Source organism: Rhinopithecus bieti, unplaced genomic scaffold (genome assembly GCF_001698545.2).
Source record: "Rhinopithecus bieti isolate Rb0 unplaced genomic scaffold, ASM169854v2 scaffold_30846, whole genome shotgun sequence".
In the NCBI taxonomy this organism is placed as follows: Eukaryota; Metazoa; Chordata; class Mammalia; order Primates; family Cercopithecidae; genus Rhinopithecus; species Rhinopithecus bieti.
The window spans coordinates 1,519,884-1,545,297 of record NW_016814438.1 but is presented as its reverse complement, the minus strand read 5'-3'; the positions used below and the strand labels follow the sequence as shown (position 1 = coordinate 1,545,297).

General features: G+C 36.4%; 1 protein-coding gene and 1 pseudogene across 2 annotated transcripts in view; both read left to right on the top strand.

Annotated features, from left to right (window-relative positions):
* The window catches only part of DLG2 (discs large MAGUK scaffold protein 2), a 2,095,027-nt gene that overhangs the window by 630,658 nt on the left and 1,438,955 nt on the right, over window positions 1–25,414 (top strand). The window lies entirely within an intron of this gene.
* LOC108514591 (heterogeneous nuclear ribonucleoprotein C pseudogene) lies at window positions 7,008–7,905 on the top strand (annotated as a pseudogene).

Below are 25,414 nucleotides of genomic sequence, written 5' to 3'. Positions count from 1 at the left end.
AGAACTTATTGCAACTAACTGCTTTGTGCTTTCATATACCACCCTCATCCCAAGAATTTTGAAAGTTTTTAGCAAATACTAACGTATTTGCTTCCCTTAGTAAGTTAAAAGGATAAATATTGATACTTTCGTATTATATTATGAGGGCAGCAGCAGGCCGTCTGGAGCGGCCACTGAGAAGACGCCAGCTGCAGCGGGCGAGACACAGCTGGGGTTGTGCACTCCACAGAGCCAGTTGGAGCCAGGAACAGGCAGGAGCCCAGCGCTTTTCAGAGTTGGAGGGTTGGGGGCCTCCTCCTCCTGGGTGCAACTGTGCAGTCACCCAGCAGTGACCTGGGTTTCCCTGTGCTCTCAGGGGCTGGGAAGTGTCCCTCCCCAGCCGTGGCCCCCACAGGCTCAGAAATGCGTGTCCCCACTGTCTAGCCTCTCTCTGCTCCCGGTCCCCACTCTGATTTTAGAGCAAAGTTGAGGCTGAGTCTGGGCGCTGTCACGTCCCAGCTGGATGTGCGTGCACTTAGGGTGGTGCTGACAGGCCAGCCCCCTGCCGCCTCAACCCCCCTCTGGACTTTGGGAGCGTGTGAGCATGGGAGGGAGGCTGAGGGGGCGCTGAGGTGGCTCCATGTGGGCCTGCAGGCTCTGTGGACGACATGATCAATGGCGGCAGGAAGCAGACAGGCTCCTGGGCAGAAAGGGGCAGGTTCCCCGTGAAGCCTCACCTTCAAGCCAAGAACGGCCTGAAGCATGGAGGCCAGGCTGTCAGTCCGTGGCTTACAGTGAGAACTCATGGTGCTTTTTTCAGACGCACTCATGGCTGTCCATGGACCAGTCCGCACACACTTCCTCCCATCTGAAGCCCATGAAAACCCCAAACTCAACCAGACTCACAGAGACCTCACAGACCTCTGTGGGAAAGAACTACCCAATTCGGGTGCCCTTGTCTTGTCAGGACAACCTGCCTGCAGAAAGCAGCTACTCACTTGGGCTCTTCTGAGAGCTGTTTTGTCTCTCAATGAAGCTGTTCTGTCTCCTCTCCACCTTAGTCACCCTCAAATTATCCATGTACCTCATTCTTCCTGGATGTGGACAGGAACTTAGGATCTGCTAAATGGTGGGACTGAAAGCGCTGCAACACAAACAGGGCTGAAACACCCCCCTCCCCGGCTTGCCACGTTATGGGTGATGAGAAGGAGAGAAGAACTGCAGCCCTTCAGGGAGCCCAGACCTAGGGGCTCCCCCAGCCAGGGCTGTGACACCCTCTTTGAGGCTCTTTGGTTCCTAGTGTCTCCAAGCTTCCCAGTGTCACTGTGTTCCCTTTATCCAGATGCAGGTGCCTGCAGCTGAAGCCGTGTGTGGTACATTTGGTCCAGTCACAGCCTTGCATGGAGCTGGCGCTTGTGCTGGTGCCTGGAGCTGTCTGCCTTGCCACAGCAGCTACCATGCCTGACTGTGCACAGTGGCCGGACTCCACGCTCATTGGCTCATACACTCTTTGCCACTCCATGCCCGGCACCCCTTTGGCAGGTGTGAGATCCAGGCCAGTAGCGTGAGCCAAGCGCAGCCTGCCAGGCCAAGTGGGCGGAACGAGCCCAGTGGGCGCGAGCGATACTCAGGCAGAAGGCGCCGCCTGCCACAGAGGTTTCTGGCTGGCAAATCGACATCCCAAGGATCCCGTGACAATTATAGCCCCTGCTTCTGGATAAGGAGTAAAAAAAAGAAAAAAAAAAAAAAAAAAAAATTGAATAACCCAACCTCCAGGCATTGCATTGCTAGTGTTAACTTATTGCCAAATTATTTCTGATGTGTGTGTATATCATATGTGTATTTAACAGTTTTATATCTTAGTTCTTTGCTAAATGCACTTTCAGCCAAAAAAAAAAAAAAAAATTAAGACCACACTATACATGCTACTTTACAACTTTTACTTCTTTTAAATATATAATGAGCTTCTGTCTAGCTCAATAGTTCTGCTTTCTTTTAGTGACTGACATCTATTATTTTATAATATGGACAAACTGTAATTTGCTCAACCATTTATTAATAAGCATTTGTATTATTTATAATCATTTGTTATTAGAAGCAGTATTGTATTGAACATCCTTAGACTTACAGCTCTGTACTCATAGGCAAATATTTCAGTAAAGCAAATTTGTAAGAGTGAAATCGTAAGGTGAAAGAATAGGCTTACTTTAAATATTAAAATATTTCATATATTACCCTTCAATAAAGCTTTAACAATATATATTCCCAACGAAATTCTGTGAAAGTTGTTATTTCTAACCATTTCTCAGAACACTAGATAGTATTAACATGCTTTTAATATTGTTGTTTTATGAAAAAGTCTTCATATTTTAATTTACATATCTTCCTTACAACTGAGGTTGGGATTTGCAGTTTCTTTACTACCAAATTTCTGTTCATGTTCTTTGCTTTTTTAAGTTAACATTTTCTAATATGTTCTTTTTAGTTTACAGAACTCTTCATATTTAAGAACCTTTTGGCTAGTATAACTTTGATAAGTATTTTCTTCCAGTTTATTACTTGTATTTTGGCTTGTTTTTTGCTGCCTTTTGTTTGAAAATTTTAACTTTCTTATAGACAAATATGTAAATTTTATTTCTTTTGGCTTCTGATTTTAAGTTATGTTTCAGAAGATCTTCTGTACCATCAAACTTACAAAAATATCTTCAAATTTTTTTGAAAATCTTTATTGTCTTATGTACATTTAGACCACTAAGTTACTTGAAATTTATTTTGAATATAATGTAAAGAGGGTCTCTAACTTTATGTATTAACAAATAGATAATCATATGTATCTAAAACATGTATTGATTATCTTTTGCACTCTAAAGTAGAATGTTGTGTTTATCATATACTGAGTTCTAATACATACTAGAATCTGTTTTTAATCTTTGTTTCACTGATATACTCTTTTACCATACTAGTTTAGTTAAGATAGCATTTAAGTAAGATTTAATATCTGAATAGATAAAACCTTCTTATTAGCCAACTTTTACAGAATATCTCTGCAATTACCAGACAGTTATTCTTCTAATGAATTTTAGAATGATTTTCTCCAACACTTTTTGCAATTCTAATTAAAATTGTACTAACTTTATATATTAAATTGGGATGACAGGCATTTTAATTATATTAAGTAATCCTATATAAGAACATGATATATGTTGACATCTTTTATGTCTTTCAATAAAGTTGTATCATTTATTTAGAAGAACTAAATTTCCCAAATCGTATCAAAGTGGTTTGGTCTAAATTACAACCCCCCATTAGCATCTGTTAATATATAAACCTGCACTTGGCTATTATGTCTAACATTTCATCCAGGAAAGCGAGATTTCAACAATACTTCTCTATGGTAACAGTTCTGGTCAGAGCCTGAGGCCAAATGTTGACAGTATTGCGCATTCTGAATTGAAGCATCAATATGAAGAAATTTGTTTGTTGTCCTCTGTGTTAAATAAATTTGCTAGCATTCCCCATGTACTCAAATATACACAAATGCAGTGCTATAATGGTATGATGAGTGTATGTATCTGTGTTCTTGTGAGACACAATAGAAAATTTATCTACAATTATAGAATACATTTAATTTAAAAGTGCTTCTCAGTGGTCATTCATTCACAACTAAACATGGATCTAATCTGCCTGAGACAGAATAACATTTAATATTGCACATACATAAATATGGTGGTGATTTTTAAAATAATAAATTAATTGAGATGAATGAGGATTATTTTGCCAATCAGTGGAATATTTTGCTATCTAATTTTTCTTATTTATCTACTTCCTGATGTATGATTTGTTTTGACAGAATTCACTTTCCCCTTAGAAGGAATAACTTTAGTCCCTCTGCAGACATTTTGAGAAACCTGAATTTATGTTACCTGAGAGACCTGACAATACATTAGGAAAGCCTAAAACAAAACTTGGAAAAAGGTATTTGCAGAAAGGACAGAATTCCAAGGGGAGTAGGTTCATGAAACTTAAGCCAGTATGGAGAGGGTTATAATAGGAATAGAGACAACAGAGTACTTACAAATGTCTTAGATGATTTTCTCTCTGCTAACAAGCAGTACTATTTTTTCTGCACGTTTAAAGGAAGATGATGGCTATATAGACAACATGCAATGAAGAGTCAAGACAATTATTCATTTCGTTTGGGCTTCAGGAATGTGCTGCAGAGGGAAAAAGTTGCTTAGGGGGCCTGCATTTATGCAAATCTCTAGTCTTTGCCGATTGAATTCTGAGGAAAAAAGTTACACAGTTTTCTACTTGGTCTGTGTTTTAATTGTTACTCTAGCAGTAATTAGATACAAAAACAGTTTTGCTGCTGTTTACCTTGAGGTTATTTAACAAAGGTTGTCATGTTTAAAATATTTTAAATAAGTAAAATGTGCGTCAGATACATTTCCCACCCTGTAACTAGCTCCTGGTTCTTGGGTTGCTTGGCCTAGTTTCTAATGCTGAGGAAGAGCTTCATCACTGTGATCCTGCATCTCATTTTATAAATGCCTTAACTTTGTGTGTCTACTTTTCAATAACTGTCTCATATTTGATCTTCCCATCAACCCCCTGAAATTAATGGGGACAGTTTAATTATCATCCACTTTTAAATGCAGAAACAAAGACATGGTAAGATCCAGAATCTTAGAACAGTGTATATATACATATTTTGTCACCTCAGGATTTGACAAATTCTCAGGTTATCTTAATTTAACGAAAACAGTGGGATAGCCAAAAGGGTATGAGTGTTGATACCTTAATCTTGGCTTTATTATATTACCAAGCTCCATAAACTTCAATTTTATGTTTGTAAAGTGGGCATAATAATTCTTAACATGCAAGAGTTTAGGGAGGATATGAAATAATATAAATGAGGCACTTACCAATCTATATGTTGATGCTAAGTTACTAGTGTTTTAAAATATATCTCTATCCTATATATTATATAGAACATCCTCTGATATCTTATATAGAATAGAGAGAGATAGTATATAGATATATAGGTACAGCATACCTTTATTACATAGTTTTATAATTGATTTTTCTCTTTTCTGCTGAAATCTTCTGTGAGTTTCTTGAGAGTAGAAAACTATATTCTGTTTGTGTATTTATTTAATCTCTCTATTATCTCGTGCTTTAAATATTTATGTTAATGAATTCAAAATGGGTCAAAATCTTAATACAAGAAGATAAGTAGACAAAGTTATTAGTTTTTTGGCATTTTGCAATTGTGCACCAAAATGGCTTGTTTTTTTTTCCCTGGATAGATTCTGTTACACAAATTTTAAGATGGTAATAACTGTTACTTAGGTCTAAAATAAGAAAATGTTAGGGGTTGAAAATTGAATTTTACCTTTTACTTTCCCATTTCACTTTACTCTGACCATAATAATCCACATTAAAACTGTAAGAAAAAGCCTAAGGACATACATAAATCTGAGACCTCCAGTTTTACTATTTTTTATTTTAACTCATTCTAAGATTTTAAGGACTAATACAAATAAAGTATCCTTCTTGTTTTAGAATCTTCTAGGCTTATATTAAGCCTTCAGGTTTACTGATAAGTGAGAGAAAAAAATTCCTAACTTTTCATTTTTTTAGTATTGACGTTGTTTAGCTCTGCTTCTTGGTTTTCTTTAAATTTGATACCTATGTGTTTAATGACATTATACAACTCTAAGAGCACTACATTCATTATTAAGTGCAATCAATCCTTGCAAGTCTTATAAGTTGGGCAAGAGTTTTTTCCCTTGGAGGATATGTCTTTAAGGTTTTATATTCTCAGATGCAATGAATGTTGCTGATACTTGCATTTGGGGAAAAATAAGTAATAAGGTAAATGGGATGCATTGCACCTGGTTCTTATGGATGGATTAAAGTATTGATTGGAAAAATAGCTTTTAAGTTTCAACTTGTTCGGGTACATATCAAGTTTTCTCCAAGGTAGTGAATATTAATAATGAGGAGGAAGAAAAGAGAATTACAATAATGATGACAATGACATAAGCAATACTTCTGAAAACATTATTATTAAAGATATTTTAAAATCTTATTTTACAGGCAAAGAAAATGTGGCTCAAAGCAGTTGAGTAACTTATCTATAACTAGTACACAGTATAGCTTGCATCCAAACCCTAGTCTTTGCTTTTGTGACAAAGCATCCTCCTTATGTTTTATAGTTCCTAGTTTATGTTTGCAGGTAATCCAGAGTAATATATATATATATATTTCCTTTACCATTTTAAAATAGTTTCTTTGTATTTGTGGTTACATTCTTTTCCTTAGTCCCAACATATATATTTTTGTCTTCATTAGATCTGTGAGATGTTCATCTATTTCATTGTCTATTTTAAGAACCAAGTGTTCTATTTCTTACTAGTTTTCATGCTGTAATTATTTTCTAATTTTCTTTTTACTGTTTCATTCTATTTTATTTTTATTTTGATTGCATTTTTTTCTAATATCTTGATATATAGACTTACCTTATTTTTATTCTTTCAGAAATAACCATAGTGCTTTAAGTCTAGTAATTAGTCTCTGAATATGTTTGAAAATGTCCCATAAATGTAATATATTACATTCTTATTTTATGACTAAGTGGTCGATTTTATTTCCTTTTTATGCAATGTTTGAAAGGCTAAGATGTATTTAGTTTTATTCCAACACATTAGTTTTAGGCTAGTTTTAGTTTCTAGCTTTAAATCACTGTGGTCAGAGAATTTTGCCTTTAATATATACCTACATTTTGTGACATAATAAATGATAAAATTTTGTATAGTTCCATGATGTGTTAAAAGAAGGCATATTTTCTTTTTGTGAAGAGTAAAAGACTGAGCAGTTGTGGCCGCAATACCCACCTGGAGCAGCAGTCAGGTTCTCCACCTAGAACTCAGGAGTATGAGACTCAGAATCAGATCTCTTCTCCCTCCCCACTCTTATGAGATTTTTTTGGGTCTTCAGCTACATTTTTGGCTTTCTGAGAAACCCTGTCATCAAACACAATGGCCAACAACGTTACCAACAAGACAGATCCTCGTTCCATTAACACCCGTGTATTCACTGGGAATCTCAACACTCTTGTGGTCAAGAAATCTGATGTGGAGGCAATCTTTCCGAAGTATGGCAAAACTGTGGGCTGCTCTGTTCATAAGGGCTTTGCTTCATTCAATATGTTAATGAGAGAAATGCCCAGGCTGCTGTAGCAGGAGAGGATGGCAGAATGATTGCTGGTCAGGTTTTAGATATTAACCTGACTGCAGCACCAAAACTGAACGGAGGAAAAGCAGGCGTGAAACAATCTGCAGCGATGTACCGCTCTTCTTTTGACCTGGACTATGATTTTCAGCGGGATTATTGTAATAGGAGGTACAGTTACCCAGCACGTGTACCTCCTCCTCCTCCTATTGCTGGAGGTGTAGTGCCCTCGAAACATCCGTGTGTATCAGGAAACACCTCACGAAGGCAAAAAAGTGGCTTCAATTCTAAGAGTGGACAGCGGGTATCTTCCAAGTCTGGAAAGTTGAAAGGAGATGACCTTCAGGTGGTTAAGAAGGAATTGACCCAGATAAAACAAAAAATGGATTATCTCCTGGAAAAAATTGAAAAGGAACAGAGCAAAGAAGCAGTAGAGATGAAAAATAAGTCAGAAGAGGAGCAGAGCAGCAGCTCCTTGAAGAAATATGAGACTAATTTGAAGTTGGAGTCTGAGGGGGGTGCAGATAACCCTGCTGAGGAGGGGGACCTACTGGATGATGATGATAATGAAGATGGGGGGATGACCAGCTGGAGTTGATCAAGGATGATGAAAAAGAGGCTGAGGAAGGAGAGGATGACGGAGACAGCGCCAATGGTGAGGATGACTCTGAAGCACATAGTGGGGTTTAGAAATCTTATCCCATTATTTCTTTACCTAGGCACTTGTCTAAGATCAAATTTTTCACCAGATCCTCTTGAGAGCTGACAGCGTGCTGGCAGCCCTCACTGGCTCTTGGTGCCTCCTCTGCCTTGGTGTCCCCTCTGACCTCGCTTGAGGAGCCTTCAGCCCGCTGCTGCACTGTAGGAGCCCCTGTCTGGGCTGTCCGAGGCGGAGCCGGCTCCCTCTGCTTGCTGGGAGGTGTGGAGGGAGAGGTATGGGTGGGAACTGGGGCTGCCTGCTGCACTCGCTGGCCAGCGTGAGTGAGTTTGGGTGAGTGTGGACTTGGCGGGCCCTGCACTCAGAGCAGCGGTGGGCACCGCTGGCCCCAGGCAGTGAGGGGCTTAGCACCTGGGCCAGCAGCTGCCTAGGGTGCACTGGGTCTGCCAGCACTATTGGCCCGCCCGCACCGCACTCAAATTCTCACTGGGCCTCAGCCGCCTCCCCATGGGGCTGGCCTCAGGACCTGCAGCCTGCCTTGCCTGTGGCTACTGAGTCAGGTGGGGACTTGGAGAACTTTTATATCTAGCTGGAGGATTATATATGCACCAATCAGCACTCTGTGTCTAGCTCCGGGTTTATGGATGCACCAATCAGCACTGTGTATCTAGCTAATCTGGTGGGGACTCCTACAGCATTTATGTCTAGCTGGAGGATTGTAAATGTACCAATCAGCACTTTGTGTCTAGCTCAGGATTGTAAAGGTACCAATGAGCACCCTGTGTCTAGCTAAAGGTTTGTGAAAGTACCAATCAGTGCTCTGTGTCTAGCTAATCCAGTGGGGACTTGGAGAACTTTTGTGTCTAGCTAAAGGATTATAAATGCACCAATTGGCACTCTGTGTCTAGCACAGGGATTGTAAATGCACCAATCAGCCCTCTGTCAAAATGGACCAATCAGCTCTCTGTAAAATGGACCAATCAGCAATGTGTAAAATGGATCAATCAGCAGGATGTGGGTGGGGCCAGATAAAGGAATAAAAGCAGGCTGCCTGAACCAGTGGTGGCAACCCGCTTGGGTCCCTTTCCACGCTGTGGAAACTTTGTTCTTTCGCTCCTTGCACTAAATCTTGCTGCTGCTCACTCTTTGGGTCCATGCCGCCTGTATGAGCTGTAACCCTCATGGCAAAGATCTGCAGCTTCAATCCTGAAGCCAGCGAGATCACAAACCCACTGGGAGGTACCAACAACTCCAGACTCACTGCCTTAAGAGCTGTGACATTCACCGTGAAGGTCTGCAGCTTCACTCCTGAAGTCAGCGAGACCAAGAACCCACCAGAAGGAAGAAACTCCGGACACGTCTGAACATCTGAAGGAGCAAACTCCACACACACCATCTTTAAGAACTGTAACGCTCACCACGAGGGTTCGCGGCTTCATTCTTGAAGTCACCAAGACCAAGACCCACCAATTCCAGACACACACTCTCCTAGTATTTTAAGCACATGCTCACTGTTCTCCTCATCCTTGTCCTTCTCATGTTCATTAATTCTTATTGCCCTGCGTCTAGTCCCATTTTCACTTCCTTTGATTCTCCTACTAGTTTTGTTAAGAATGTAATTTTTGCTTTTAATTTTGATACATCTTTATGACTTAATAAAAAGGATGTATAGTTTTCATCAACTGTCTCCAGAATAATCTCTTATTATGCAGGGAGTACAGTTCTTTGCATTCATACATAAGTTCAGTAGCTGCTTCCCTAACTGCAAAGGCAATCTCATTTAGTTGAGTAGCTCCTGAAAGCAGCTTTGAGTTACAAGTATTTGTGTTACACCCCCACATAAGTGTGCTGTGTGGGGAGGTTCAACACAAATGTAACAATGTATTTTTGTGAATGAGAGTTGGCATGTCAAATGCATCCTCTAGAAAATAGTGTTACAGTCTTAATATTTGTTTTCTAAAGTTGATACTGTGGGTTATTTTGTGAACAGCTTGATGTTTGGGACCTCTTTTCCTCAAAATAAAAAGTCCTTATTAAACCAGAAATTTGGAGGAAAAAAAAGGGTATATTTTCTATGGAATAAAAGTTTTCATTCATGTTTATTACATCTACCTTATTAATTGTATTATTACAACCTTTACATCTAAATTGTGCTTAGGTGGGACATCAGAGCATCAATATTAAAGTCCCTCCCAAAATTGAGATTTTGTGGGACGAGAGAGTGTGAGGTAGAGGTATGAGAAAGGGATATCTCTGTTCTAATCTGAAAAAACTTTCCGGTGTGAGATCCATGGCTGCTATGCTGCTTTACTTAGAGGCAAAGATCCCATGAATCTTTGATAGTGACACAGAGTAGAAGTCAACATATGTGTCTTTCCACTAGCTTTCTAACTGATTTTATTTAGTTTTAAAAATAAAAAAATATGTCAGATAGAGACAGTTACTTCATTCCTACCACAATATAACTAAAAAGGGTTTTTTCCCCCTTCCAGGTACTTGTAAAATGTTGACTGCAATTATCAGTGATTTTGCATATTTGTTTCTCCTTGTTAGTTTCATGGCTCTTTTAATTGATAGTGAGGAAGAATCCTAACTAGCTGTCTTCCACCCTAAAAGAAAGCTGATTATGTTCTTTCAATTTTATTATACTTTTGCTCATTAATGTGCTGGTTTATATTCAAGAATATGGAAGTTCCATATTAAATAAGTGAACATGTGTTGGTTTCCACATTTGATTTCTATTTGCTTATTCTGTGCCAATCATCATTATAAGAAGTTAAAATTGTGATTAATCATCTGCATCTTTAAAAGGGTATCTGACACATTTTCCAGAAACATTTTTATCATTAGTCCATAGGAATGTCAATTTTCCAAGAGAAATAAAGGCCCTGTGTTCCTTATGTGGTTATTATTCTTCACTTTAGGAGATAACTGAGAAAGCCTTGCACTCCAAGGTGTCTTGGACATCTTTTGGTCAGTTTTCGCTAGTGAATAGATGATGGTGATGACCCTAGAAGAGAGAGAAGGAAGGGTAATTGGGGCAAATGTGTTCTTCAAGGGCAAGTGTTTGTTTGCATCCTATTTGGTGAGGGTGGAGGTTGTGTATTGACTGATATCTCCAGTAGCTTTTCTTCTCCCATTTACCACAATATTGTGGTGACTTGATTAGTTTTCTCAGACTGGAGTAGTAAAATTAATCCCTTATATCTGAAGCAACAACTTCATATAATTATTAAAAGTATAATAATATGTTAAGAGTATAATAACATTAAGAGTATTATAATAACATAATAATTAAGAGTAATTCCAGTTAGTGACAGCATAAAGTTGGAAGCCTCTAGAAATGATCCTGCTATGTGCTCTTTGCTAAGAATGCTGGATGATAGAGTTTTAAGGGGAGTGTGCCTAAAGATGAGTCAATTAGTTTAGGATTAGACATTTAAAATTTAACTTTGACAGATAGAAGCTCATCATTAATTTTAATATGAGCAAATTTCAACAAAGTAGTAGGGGAAAATCAGGTTACAGGAAAAAAGAAATGAAAAAAAAAAAGTGAATAAAGAGAATATGACATACTCCCTGGACAAGTTTTATGAGGAAGGATAGAGAGAAATTGGTATACAACTAGAGAGAGTTGGAGCAAAACAAAACAAAAAACCAAAACACCCTAAACTAACATTTTTAGACTAGAACATAGTTGACCATATTTTCAGGCTGAAGGAAAAGATTTAGGAAAGGGGAGGATGTCAAGGATATAACTCAGAGATCAGGAAACTTTTCCAGTAAAGGGCTAGAGAGTAAATATTTTAGGTTTTGAGGACCATAAGATATCTGTAGCAACTACCCAACTACCCAACTCTGCCCTTGTAGCATTGAAGCAGCCACAGAAAATATATAAACAAATGGACATGGCTGTTTTTGATAAGAATTTATTTATGATAACATGTAGCAAGCCAGATTTGACCCACAGGTTTGCCAACCTCTGCTATAGATGGGAGAGCAGAACTGAAGAGAGTAGGAAAAAGGCATAGGGTGAGAATGGCTGTGACTGTGGGTTTGCTTTCTAGGTCTGACTGTGGTATAATTGTGCAGGGAGAACACACCTAATGACCTCAATTTTATTAGGAGACTGAAGGCTATCTAACCTGTCAAAATGAAGAGCTAAAGGCAACTAAGGACTTGGAGGCAGATGGTGATGATTGAGAAGTTTTTTGAGGGAAATGAGAGGGGAAGTTGATCAAAGGACAGTGACTAGCTGAGTGTGGAAACTGACTACTTAGAAGTTGCTCTAAGTGTGTGTGAGTTCCTTTCCCACAGAGCTTCATTCCCTAGGTGTGAGTTGAGAGAGACCAGATGCAGTATTTATCTGGGATTTGGATTTGGATTTTGCGGAAGAGTTGCACCTGAAGAATTGCACTATAAGAAATCAAAGACATTGGTGAGAAAATAGTTCAAATGAACAGTCATTAGTTTCAAGCTGGCTAAAGAACAAGATGAAAAGGGACCAGTAAACTGAGAAAAAATAAAAAGATTAAAGTGGTGGATAGCTCTGTGAGGTTAAAGGATATGAGTTGAAAAAGGAGTGAAGAACTATTAAGATAGGAGATTGAGGTCAAATAATATAGTAATTTAGTAAATATTCAGCATGCATTTTTGATGGATTGCTATCCTGAGTAAAGCTTACTATCTGAGGCTGATAATAACATAGGTGCAAAATTGAAACATACACACAATTTATTTTCTCAACTGTTAGAGTTTTGATTATTAAAACACCAGTGACAATATTATTATATGAAATTACCCTTAGTTAATTTCAGTAAGAACAACATGGGGATTTGACAATGACATTTTTATCTATAGTTTTTAAAAATTTCTATTTTAACCTTTTAAAACTTTTGAAAAATTACTTCATTTATAATAAAACTAGTTTTCAAAATATTGACTTTTGTTTTGTAGTAGTCATTATGTTGTTTGGGTGCTGCTCCCAATTCATAAATCTAGTTCATTTCATAGAATCAGAGATAACATTGATTTCCATTCTGTAATTTCTATGAGATAAGTTACCATAAAGTACCATAAGAGTTTGATTTTAAGATTATTAAGAGATAAAATCATGGTACAAAGTTCCATATAACACTTGATTCAAATTGTGGAAACAATTCTTGACACAGAAGATAAATAGCTATGGTTTACTGAGTATATACTTTCTAAGTAACAGGCACTGTATTATGAGCTTTATAGATTTATTTGGGAAAGTTCATAGAAGCTGGAGTTCTAAGTTTTTGCCAATATCTGTAAATTGTGTTCTTTTAATCTTTTCAAGCATTTGCTCTTTTGTCCTGCGAATTTAAGGCATTATCTTATACATATTTTAAGGTGAAGTAATTAATGCACTCAGTTATGAAAGACTAGTAGTTTATTTAAGATTGCTTTTTTGAAAACAGACACCTGTCACAGCTAGGAAAGCTAGGTGGCCTGTTTTTTGTTTTGTTATTTAAAAAAAAAAACACAGGCTAATCTACTGAAAGAAATATATTTTCATTAGGTGGTCTCTTATAATTAAAGAATAAAATGTTGGACTAGAGCATAAACTAATGTGTTAAATTTTAGACTACAAACAGTGTGTTTGGAAGTATAAACTTAACTGAAAAGACAGCAAATGAATGTGTGTGCAGTGTACAATTAAGAGTTTTCCAAAGACCAAATGGAACATGTTACAAAGAGAGATACTCAGTTTGAAAATCCATGTCAATTGCACACAATTTTGGCATCTACTACTTCTGTAAATTTTCAAGTATTCATTTCAGTGCTCTTGGTGACTTAGCTGCCCTTAATGAACATAAGAGACACCATTATTCTGAGTCAAGAGGGGAGGATTAAAATAAAACTACAGGTATAAATAGTTCTTTAGATAGTATGGAAGTCGAAAACTGTCTGATAACCTCAAGAGACCATAATCTGCTAAGAGATACAGAAGGGTGGTGATAGAAGACTCAGGATAACTCAGCAGTAGTGAAGGCCCCACAGAGCCTGGAGATCATAAATCTGGTGCAATTACCAATTGCTGAAGTAATTTGATTTTCTCCAGAGACATAAGGTGCCCAAGACAGGTACCATAGACAGGTAGAGAGGACCATTTATAGAACCAATACAGGTTTGGGGTGTACCAAAGGAAGTATGTGGAGCTGATGTGTGTTAGGTCAGAGTGGGGCTTTGAAGTATGAATCATTTCACTTACCAGTTCTCTTCCTTCTGGAGGGTTAAAACCAAAGAAAAAAAGTAAGTCAATACTGTACTATTTATTGCTGGGTAGAAATAGCTACCTTACCATGGGCAGAGCCAGAAATATGGAGGAGAAAGGGATGAATGTAACCCTCCCTCTATAGTAAAGAGCTGAGGAGAGGGATTGAAGTGAGATATTAAGGGATGAACTATAAAGATGATTTTTCTTTCCATCTGTTTAGTGCACTGGTATAGTTTCTGGTGAAAGCAAGTCATCCTTAAGCAATACCTACTCTTTTCTAAATTAAAAACTGCATATATAAGGAAGAATTACAATGAACTAAAACATATTGAGCACCAAATATGTACTATGTCCTGTGATAAGAACTTTGCATATCTTGTTTCATTTATTCTTTACAACAACCCACTGGGTGAATGTATTGTTTCACTGCTTTTACATAAGTAGAATTTAAGGCTCAGAAAAGTTAAGTAGTTTGCCCAAGGCTACGCAGCTGGGTTTGAGTGAAGCCATAATTTAAACCAAGCCTAACTCTTAAGCTTATAACTTATAGTACCAATCTATTCTTATTGTTGATGTCTTTGTTTTACTGTAAGAATCTAGATTTCTTGATATTAGAATCCTCTCTTTTGAGGAGAATCCAGATGTTCATATACAAATTAATTTAGTAATGAAGTGCTAACATTACATACAGATGAAGAAATGTATTATGTATTCTTACCAAAAAAAAGTCTTTTAAAGAAAAATCACTCATTCTAATATTTTAAGCCTTTGATAGCATAATAACATGCACCTTAAAAAAATCACTTTCGTATAATCCCTAGCTGCTGCTTGCATGAATGTCATCTGCCAATATTTCATATTAGGATAGATTTTTTTCACTAGATTTCTAAAAGAATATTACATGCAACTTGTCAAAACAGCTACAAAGAATATACTTAGTAAATTAACTTTCAAAACTTTTATCTTCTCTTATGGGCATTTCTTTCCTTCTGTATTTGAAGATTTTGATTTCATGAGCTAGATGTTTACTTGTACCTGTTATTTATTATTTAGAACAATTACACTCATACTTTTCAAATCATCAGGGAACAGGAGCTGATAATTTGTTTTCTCCTGTTTTTATCGTATGCTCTGATTTAGGACATTAGTAACAATGAGGACACTTAGGGTTTTCAATGTACTTTTTAGCCAAGAATCACAAAATGGTTATTTATCTTTCTAGTTGGGGCATCTTTGCTCTATCTTTGTATGGTTTCTCCATGAAATTCTTCTACCATGGCTACTTCAGAGCAACCAGAAGTCTTAATGTTATCTGAGGGTCCAAATATACATAGTTCAAGAAAGAGGAAGTCAGACAGAAGCTACATCTCCTTTTGAGACTATCTTGAAAGAAATATAACTTCTGCCAAACTCTATTAATTGAGGCAAGTAGTCACAAAGGCTACTACAAGTGCTACAAAAGTTTCAAGGGAAGGATTCATACACTCTACATCTCAACAGGGATGACAAACTTTAGCAAGAGCATGTGGAACAAAAAATATTGCAACTATTTTTGGAAAATACAATTTGATATAAAATACTATCTCTGAAGGCAGGTACATGACATTAAATTTTTCCCCACTGAAAATGAGAAGATATTTAATATTGGTAAAAGACCTTCTATGAACTTGTCACTTTATATGCATTACCTTATGTATTGTTTACAACAATTCTCTTAATTTTACAAATGATGACACAGGCTCTAAGGGGTGATGAAATTTGTCTAAAAGCCACCTAACATCTAAGTGTCAGTGCTGGAACTGAAACCAATTTTTTTATACTCCAAAATCCATTCATTTTCTTAAAATCACTTTAGCAAAAATAGTCAGGAAAAAATACTCATTTGATATTTTAGTAACTGGAGTCCTATATTAATTAGAATATCCTTCTTTCTATGGTCTTTTAATATTTTATATCTGTAACAATAAACCCAAAAGCAATAATTAATCTATTTGTTTAATCAGCAAATCATTTTTTAAATTTATTTGTATTACCACTATAATGGTAAATGCAATTCACTGCTTTGTCTAATAATTATATTTGTAATTATAATGCCTATCACATTGTGTGTGTGTGTGTGTGTGTGTGTGTGTGTGTGTTTTGAGACAGAGTTTTGCTTTTGTTGCCTAGGCTGTAGTGCAATGGTACGATCTCAGCTCACTGCAACCTCTGCCTCCCAGGTTCAAGTGATTCTTCTGCCTCAGCCTCCCAAGTAGCTGGGACTACAGGCTTGTGCCACCATACCTGGCTAATTTTGTATTTTTAATAGAGATGGAGTTTCTCTGTGTTGGTCAAGCTGGTCTCGAACTCCCAACCTCAGGTGATCCACCTGCCTTGGCCTCCCAAAGTGCTGGGATTACAGGCGTGAGCCACTACGCCTGGCCCACAACGTATTTTAATGATCTGTTTATATACCTAACTTGTTGACCAGGCTATGCTTTCCTTGAAATCAGGGAAAACAAGTAATTCATATGTGCCTCTAGAACCTAAAATAGTAAAAAGGATACTCAATAGTAAATGTTTGCTGAAGGAATAAATTATACTATTGGTAATACATGATGTATTCTTTTGTTTGCCAGCTTATTGATTACCCAGAAAACTCCACTCCCTGTCTATAGTAGAATAAAACTGTATAAATGGAGGAGTCTTATCAGGGACTGGAATTCTCTTACCTATCTTTGCATAATATAAAATAAACTTGAACTGCATTAAGTGAAATCTGTTTGAAAACCATGACGTGAAAAATTTCTCATGTGGGAAATCATTAAGAATAATTTAACTCAAATGCATTATTTTACATTTGGAGAAACTGAGGCCTGGAGAGAATGTATAAATAGTATAATTTAAGGTCGTACAGTCAGTTGAAGTCAAAGAAAGTGTTCTTATCTATATTTACTTACTCTTTCGCTCTTTTCAATGCACTCTTGACTAAGTGTTAAATAGGTTGCTAGAAGCAGTCAAATATTTTTGTCAGTTTTGGAAGATTGCTTCTTATTTGCATTATATTTCTATGTAGTGCCAATGACTTAGATAGATTACATCATTCCCCACTCTAATTATTTGATGATGTTATCAACTAGCTTTCCATGGAGAAAATGAGGAAAATTGGTCTCGTTTTGTTGTATGTTTTCTCAGAGGCAGGTGTGTTATGGAAAAAGCACTAAATAGTTCCAATTCTGACAGTTACTGTCTTTGTATCCTCTAGCAAAGCATTTTATTTCGAAGTCTATTCATTGCAGAATGAAGTAGTTTTGGTGGTTTTCAACTCAAGGGTGTTACAATGCTCAAGGCTTGTATGTAAGTGTTGGTGAGAATTTTTTGTTTGTCACATGACTGAGGGCATATTGGCAGTTAGTGAAAAACTTCCAGGAAAAAATGAATAGTCTTCAAATGGGTGGGACAGATTTATATAATGAATCTCTTTCTCGTCTGAAATGCCACCAGTGTCCCTGCTGAGGGGAAGTAAAATCTTTTTATAATTCTAAAACTAAGTTTTCTAATTCTAAAATTTCTTTATAAGGCAAACTGCTTGAGAAAATATCTCTTATTCTCAATATGTCACTTGTCAATAAAAGGTGAGTGGATGGTTTTTGTTTTGCTGTGGAAACCAAAAGCAATTAGCATCTTGTTTTTTCTTTCAATGTGACTTTAAATTATTTTGTAAGTTTGGACTTTAAGGAAGCCCATAAGTGAAACACCAAGCAAAACAGATCTCTAGGTCAAGTTCTAGGATGAATTCTGGAGCATCCACTTGAGTCAGTGTTAGATCTTCAGAGAATTCATCATACATGTAACCTAAATCACTGTCCCTTTGGATAATGCAGGTGGAAGAGAAAGAGTAATAATATTAGAAGAAAAGGTACAGTGTAGAGCTATCTTTACCAGCCCACTAGAATGTTTTATAGAGAGAACAATCCAAGGACATGTGTATCTTCTAATCATACATAAATTGGGTTGGGACTAGTGCTTAATAGAATTGGGTCTGAACTCTGAGAACATCTTTCAGGAGGCTGAACAAACTGTGCTATTTATGGTCTTTAGGTGGTAAGGATGCTGACACATCCTTTTATTACTAGAACTTAAAATGTATCATCAGAGTGCCTTATCTTATTGGATGCAGACTGGAAAGAATGTTTTTACAATTTCCTTTAAAGAGGGAAAGACATAATCTTGTGTCAAGCAAAGGCATAGGATGATTTTACTAGTTGCTATTATAGTATAGAAAGCGGAGTATAAATTTCATTTGACTGATAATCACATTTCTAAGCATTCACATATATTTCAGATGGCATTGATCTTTGTACTATATGTTTTGACTCTGTTCCGCCAAAGGTTGAATTTTTTTTACTATAGGTACTCTAGCTTGTACTTATTCCCTACACACCTGAAAACAATGGCTAGGCTCATAATCTGAATACTTTGAGTTGAATTTATGTTAAAAATTGCTGGGATTCTTGGGAAACTTACATTTGTACAAAGGATGTCTTCAGGAACTATGGCCAAGTATAGATGGATTTATATATGCTGGTTTAGGGACTTGTTATGTGGCCCTAAGGAAGACAGAATCTGGTAAGCAGTAGGTATTAATATGTCAGTTTCTCTTTTAAGCTATGTAAACTCTAATTGCTTCATTTATAGAAATTGATAGCAGTAGCCACCATCTTTGGAGTTCTGACCATTTAAAAATGTGTTTTGCTTTTAAAATAAGCTTGTTGGTATTTGTGTAATTGGAATTGATATGCATCCAATAAGTATTGGTAATATACAATAAAATATTTCAATAATTAATAGTTCTGTGTTGTTAAGAACAGAAAAAAGTTTCTACATTAAATGAATTTGAGGAGTATCTTTTGATATTTACAATTCATATCTTTCCAGTTTATATAGTATCTGGCTTTTTCTCTTATTTGTCTGATTTTGCACTTGGCCTACAATACCTATAGATGTACTGTCAGATAATTATTCTAATATTGTTGCTGATAAACTTATTTATGGCTTGTTTCTGTACAAAGGTTCTAGAAACCATTGGAAGCAATTTGTTTTAGCACCTCAATCAAATGATTGCATTTATTTTATTTCTTATAGCTATTGATTTGATATTTCACTGGAACTTTTATTTGGTATCACTGAATTTTATTTTCATTTTAACATTTCCTTGAGACAGATAGAGGCTTTATTCCTTTGGACTGCTTATAATAGGTCTCTGGAGATTAATAGGTCTTATACAAGCATTCTTAAGGCAAAAGGTTGGTTTCAATCTTTACTTTCTTACTATGGCTTGCAAAATGCAATACAATCTTGACCTTACATTTTCCTCTAGCTTCATCTCCTGTAACTCTCTTATTAACTTCTATATTTCAGTTCTACAGGCCTATTTCCTGCCTTAGGGCTTTTGTATGTGTCATCTTTTCTTTCTGGAATGGTCTGCCCCTATATTTTCATAGAACTAACCTCTTATCCTTGTGATTCAAACTCAAATGTCACCTCCACAGAGAAGTCTTTTCTACCACTGAACTTGAAATATCTGTCCCATGTTACTCTCTATAATTATTTTCTTTTTAAATTTCATTATAGCATCAATCAGTATATGAAATGTTCTTGTTTATTTATCTGCTGAGTTTTTTTTTTTTGTTAGTCTCCATTCCACTAGAATATAAATTTAATGAGAACAGAATTGCTCATCACAGTGTCTACAAGACTTTGAAAAGTGCTGGCATATAGTAAGACTTAATAAATATTTATGCATTGAATGAATTAGTTATAGTTAATCTAATAATGTCCATCGTTTCATTCATTTAAGATAGACTACTTAAAATGTTTATGTACTTTTTAATTGAGGCAAAATATACATATAAAATTTACTGTCTTTACCATTTTAAAATGTACAGTTCAGTGATAATAAATACATGTATTTCTTTTCCCTCTTCACTTCTCCCTAAAAGAAATATACTATTAATCTTACGAGGAACCCTGTAAAATTTCTTATTCAAACTTTGGTTTTACAAATATAGAAACTAAGATTCAGAGAAATATAGTTAACTGATTTCACAAAGCTAGACAGTAAGAATCAAGGATGGAATTAGAGTTTCTGAATCCAAAATTTTGAGTTTTATTATATCATATTTTTATTACAGCATGCTTCTAGTGGTGGAAGCAATCCGTGGAGTAGTTTACACAGGTGCATAAATGCTTATCTTTAACCCTAAAATTTAAAACTTTCATAAAATGAAAAGTTTTATATAGTCTTGATATCAAAACTCATTTGGTGGCAGAAATCTAACATAAAATAATGTAATGCTATTTATATAATAGTTTTTGTGTTCTCTACTTAGTGTGACTATTCATATACTTTATGGTAGAAATACTAATACATTTGATTATGAAGTTCTGCACCAGATCCTGCTGGGGACTGTTATGTAATACTTGGTACGCACAATGTGCAACCTTTGTAAAATCCAAATATTTCTGAATTTTAAAACACATCTGACCCTAAGGATTTCAGGTAAGGTAGCGTAGACATAATTTCAATCACATGTCCTTTCATTGAGGAATTAAGAGATTAAGATCAATGAAGTCACAAAAGAGGGTGCTCTAACAATCTTATATTGCAGATGAGAAAACTAGGAGATTGTATTACATAAGCGGAAAACCAGAGACTGGCAGATCTCTTACTCTTATCCATAAAACTTTTGATCAAGTCACACACAGAAAAGATATTAATGAATACCATACTTTTCTGTTTTATCTAGGTCATTTCACATAGATTATCTAGGTAATCTTCACAATTGCCTGACATAGGTACCAATATTATCTTCACATGGGTCAAGTTCTTTGAGAAGTTATGTACTTTGCCCAAGGTCACTCAAGTATAAATAGCACAAGAGGAATTTGTACTTAGGAAAGTCTGGCTCTAAAAAATATATTTGCAACCATGACTTTTAATTCATGTACTTTCATAAGAATAAAATCATCACATGATTGCCTAAAATGATTTATGAATGATAAATCCTTTAATTGTTGAAAATAAATCAAGTTAAGTTCTCAAAAGTAGAAACTAAAATATTAGGGAGGTGGGCTTTTAATTAAATTTCTAGGGTTTAAAGATTATTTGCTAAGATTCTATAGTTCTTGTATGATAATAGAAATATATTTAGAGGGAAATTTATTGCACTACATGCCCACAGAAGAAAGCAGGAAAGATCTAAAATTGACACCCTAAAATCACAATTAAAAAGAACTATAGAAGCAAGAGTAAACAAACTCAAAAGTTAGCAGAAGACAAGAAATGACTAAGATCAGAGCAGAACTGAAGGAGTCAGAGACACAAAAAACCCTTCAAAAAAATCAATGAAGCCAGGAGCTGGTTTTTTGAAAAGATCAACATGTAATAGATAGGCCACTAGCCAGACTAATAAGGAGGAAAAGAAAGAAGAAACAAATAGACACAATAAAAAATGATAATGGGGACATCACTAATGATCTCACAGAAACACAAACTACCATCAGAGAATACTATAAACACCTCTACGCAAATAAACTAGAAAATGTAGAAGGATAAATTCCTGGAAACATACACCCTCCCAAAATTAACCAGGAAGAAGTTGAATCCCTGAATAGGCCAATAACAAGTTCTGAAACTCAGGCAGTAATTAATAGGCTGCCAACCAACAAAAGCCCAGGACCAGACGGATTCACAGCCGAATTCTACCAGAGGTACAAAGAGGAGTTGGTAATACTCTTTCTGAAACTATTCCAAACAATAGAAAAAGAAGGACTCCTCTCTAACTCATTTTATGAGGCCAGCATCATCCTGATACCAAAACCTGACAGAGGCACACACACAAAAAAGGAAAATTTCAGGCCAATATCCCTGAAGAACATCAATGCAAAATCCTCAATAAACTACTGGCAAACTGAATCCAGCAGCACATCAAAAAGCTTATCCACCAAGATCAAGTTGGCTTCATCCCTGGGATGCAAGGCTGGTTCAACAAAAGCAAATCAATAAATGTAATCCATCACATAAACAGAACCAATGACAAAAACCACATGATTATCTCAATAGATACAGAAAAGACCTTTGATAAAATTCAACAGCCTTCATGCTAAAAACTCTTGATGAACTAGGTATTGATGGATTGTATCTCAAAATAATAAGAGCTATTTATGACAGACCCATAGCCAATATCATACTGAATGGGCAAAAACTGTAAGCATTCCCTTTGAAATCCGGCACAAGACAAAGAATGCCCACTCTCACCACTCCTATTCAACACAGTGTTGGAAGTTTTGGCCGGGGCAATCAGGCAAGAGAAAGAAATAAAAGGTATTCAAATAGGAAGAGAGGAAGTAAATTGTCTCTGTTTGCAGAGGACATGATTGTATATTTAGAAAACCCCATCGTCTCAGCCCAAAATCTCTTTAAGCTGAAAGCAACTTCAGCAAAGTCTAAAGATAGAAAATCAATGAGCAAAAATTACATGCATTCCTATGCACGAATAATAGACAAACAGAGAGCCAAATCATGAGTGAATTCCCATTCACAATTGCTACAAAGAGAATTAAATGCCTAGGAATACAACTTACAAGGGATGTGAAGGAGCTCTTCAAAGAGAACTACAAACCACTGCTCAAGGAAAAAGAGAGGACACAAACAAATGGAAACACATTCCATACTCATGGATAGGAAGAATCAGTATCATGAAAATGGCCATACTGCCCACAGTAATTTATAGATTCAATGCTATCCCCATCAAGCTACCATTGACTTTCTTCACAGAATTAGAAAAAGCTACTTTGAATTTCACAAGGAACCAAAACACAGCCTGTATAGCCAAGACAATCCTAAGCAACATGAACAAAGCTAGAGGCATCATGCTATTTGACTTTAATCTATACTACAATGCTACAGTAACCAAAACAGCATGGTACTGGTACCAAAATAGATATAGACCAATGGAACTAAACAGAGGCCTCAGAAATAACACCACACATCTACAACCATCTGATCTTAGACAAACCTGACAAAAAANTTCTGAAACTATTCCAAACAATAGAAAAAGAAGGACTCCTCTCTAACTCATTTTATGAGGCCAGCATCATCCTGATACCAAAACCTGACAGAGGCACACACACAAAAAAGGAAAATTTCAGGCCAATATCCCTGAAGAACATCAATGCAAAAATCCTCAATAAACTACTGGCAAACTGAATCCAGCAGCACATCAGCTTATCCACCAAGATCAAGTTGGCTTCATCCCTGGGATGCAAGGCTGGTTCAACAAAAGCAAATCAATAAATGTAATCCATCACATAAACAGAACCAATGACAAAACCACATGATTATCTCAATAGATACAGAAAAGACCTTTGATAAAATTCAACAGCCTTCATGCTAAAACTCTTGATGAACTAGGTATTGATGGATTGTATCTCAAAATAATAAGAGCTATTTATGACAGACCCATAGCCAATATCATACTGAATGGGCAAAACTGTAAGCATTCCCTTTGAAATCCGGCACAAGACAAAGAATGCCCACTCTCACCACTCCTATTCAACACAGTGTTGGAAGTTTTGGCCGGGGCAATCAGGCAAGAGAAAGAAATAAAAGGTATTCAAATAGGAAGAGAGGAAGTAAATTGTCTCTGTTTGCAGAGGACATGATTGTATATTTAGAAAACCCCATCGTCTCAGCCCAAAATCTCTTTAAGCTGAAAGCAACTTCAGCAAAGTCTAAAGATAGAAAATCAATGAGCAAAATTACATGCATTCCTATGCACGAATAATAGACAAACAGAGAGCCAAATCATGAGTGAATTCCCATTCACAATTGCTACAAAGAGAATTAAATGCCTAGGAATACAACTTACAAGGGATGTGAAGGAGCTCTTCAAAGAGAACTACAAACCACTGCTCAAGGAAAAGAGAGGACACAAACAAATGGAAACACATTCCATACTCATGGATAGGAAGAATCAGTATCATGAAAATGGCCATACTGCCCACAGTAATTTATAGATTCAATGCTATCCCCATCAAGCTACCATTGACTTTCTTCACAGAATTAGAAAAGCTACTTTGAATTTCACAAGGAACCAAAACACAGCCTGTATAGCCAAGACAATCCTAAGCAACATGAACAAAGCTAGAGGCATCATGCTATTTGACTTTAATCTATACTACAATGCTACAGTAACCAAAACAGCATGGTACTGGTACCAAAATAGATATAGACCAATGGAACTAAACAGAGGCCTCAGAAATAACACCACACATCTACAACCATCTGATCTTAGACAAACCTGACAAAAAACAAGCAATGGGGAAAGGATTCCCTATTTAATGGTTTTGGGAAAACTAGCTAGCCATATGCAGAAAACTGAAACTGGACCCCTGCCTTACACCTTATACAAAATTAACTCAAGATGGATTGAAGACTTAAACCTAAGACCTAAAACCATAAAACCCTAGAAGAAAACCTTGGCAATACCATTCAGGACATAGGCATGGGCAAAGATTTCATGACTGAAGCACCAAAAGCAATGGCAATAAAAGCCAAAATGGACAAATGGGATCTAATTAACCTAAAGAGCTTCTGCATAGCAAAATAAAAAATAAAATAAATAAATAAATAAATAAAACTATCATCAAAGTGAACAAGCAATCTACAGAATGGGAGAAAATTTTGCAATCTATCGATCTGACAAAGGGCTAATATCCAGAGTCTACAAATAATATAAACAAATTTACAAGAAAAAATCAACCCCATCAAAAGTGAGCAAAGGATATGAACAGACACTTCTCAAAAGAATACATTGATGTGGCCAAGAAACATACGAAAAAAAGCTCATCATCACTGGCCATTAGAGAAATGCAAATCAAAACCACAAGGAGACACCATCTGACGCCAGCTAGAATGGCGATTATTAAAAGTCAGGAAACAACAGATGCTGGAGAGGATGTGGAGAAATAGGAATGCTTTTACATTGTTGGTGGGAGTGTAAATTAGTTCAGCCATTGTGGAAGACAGTGTGGTGATTCTTCAAAGATGGAGAACCAGAAATACCATTTGACTCAGCAATCCCACTACTCGGTATATACCCAAAGGCTTATAAATCATTCTACTTTATAAAGACACATGCACAAGTATGTTTATTGCAGCACTGTTCATAATAGCAAAGACTTGGAACCAACCCAAATGTCCATCAGTGATAGACTGGATAACGAAAATGTGGCACATCTAGACCCTGGAATAG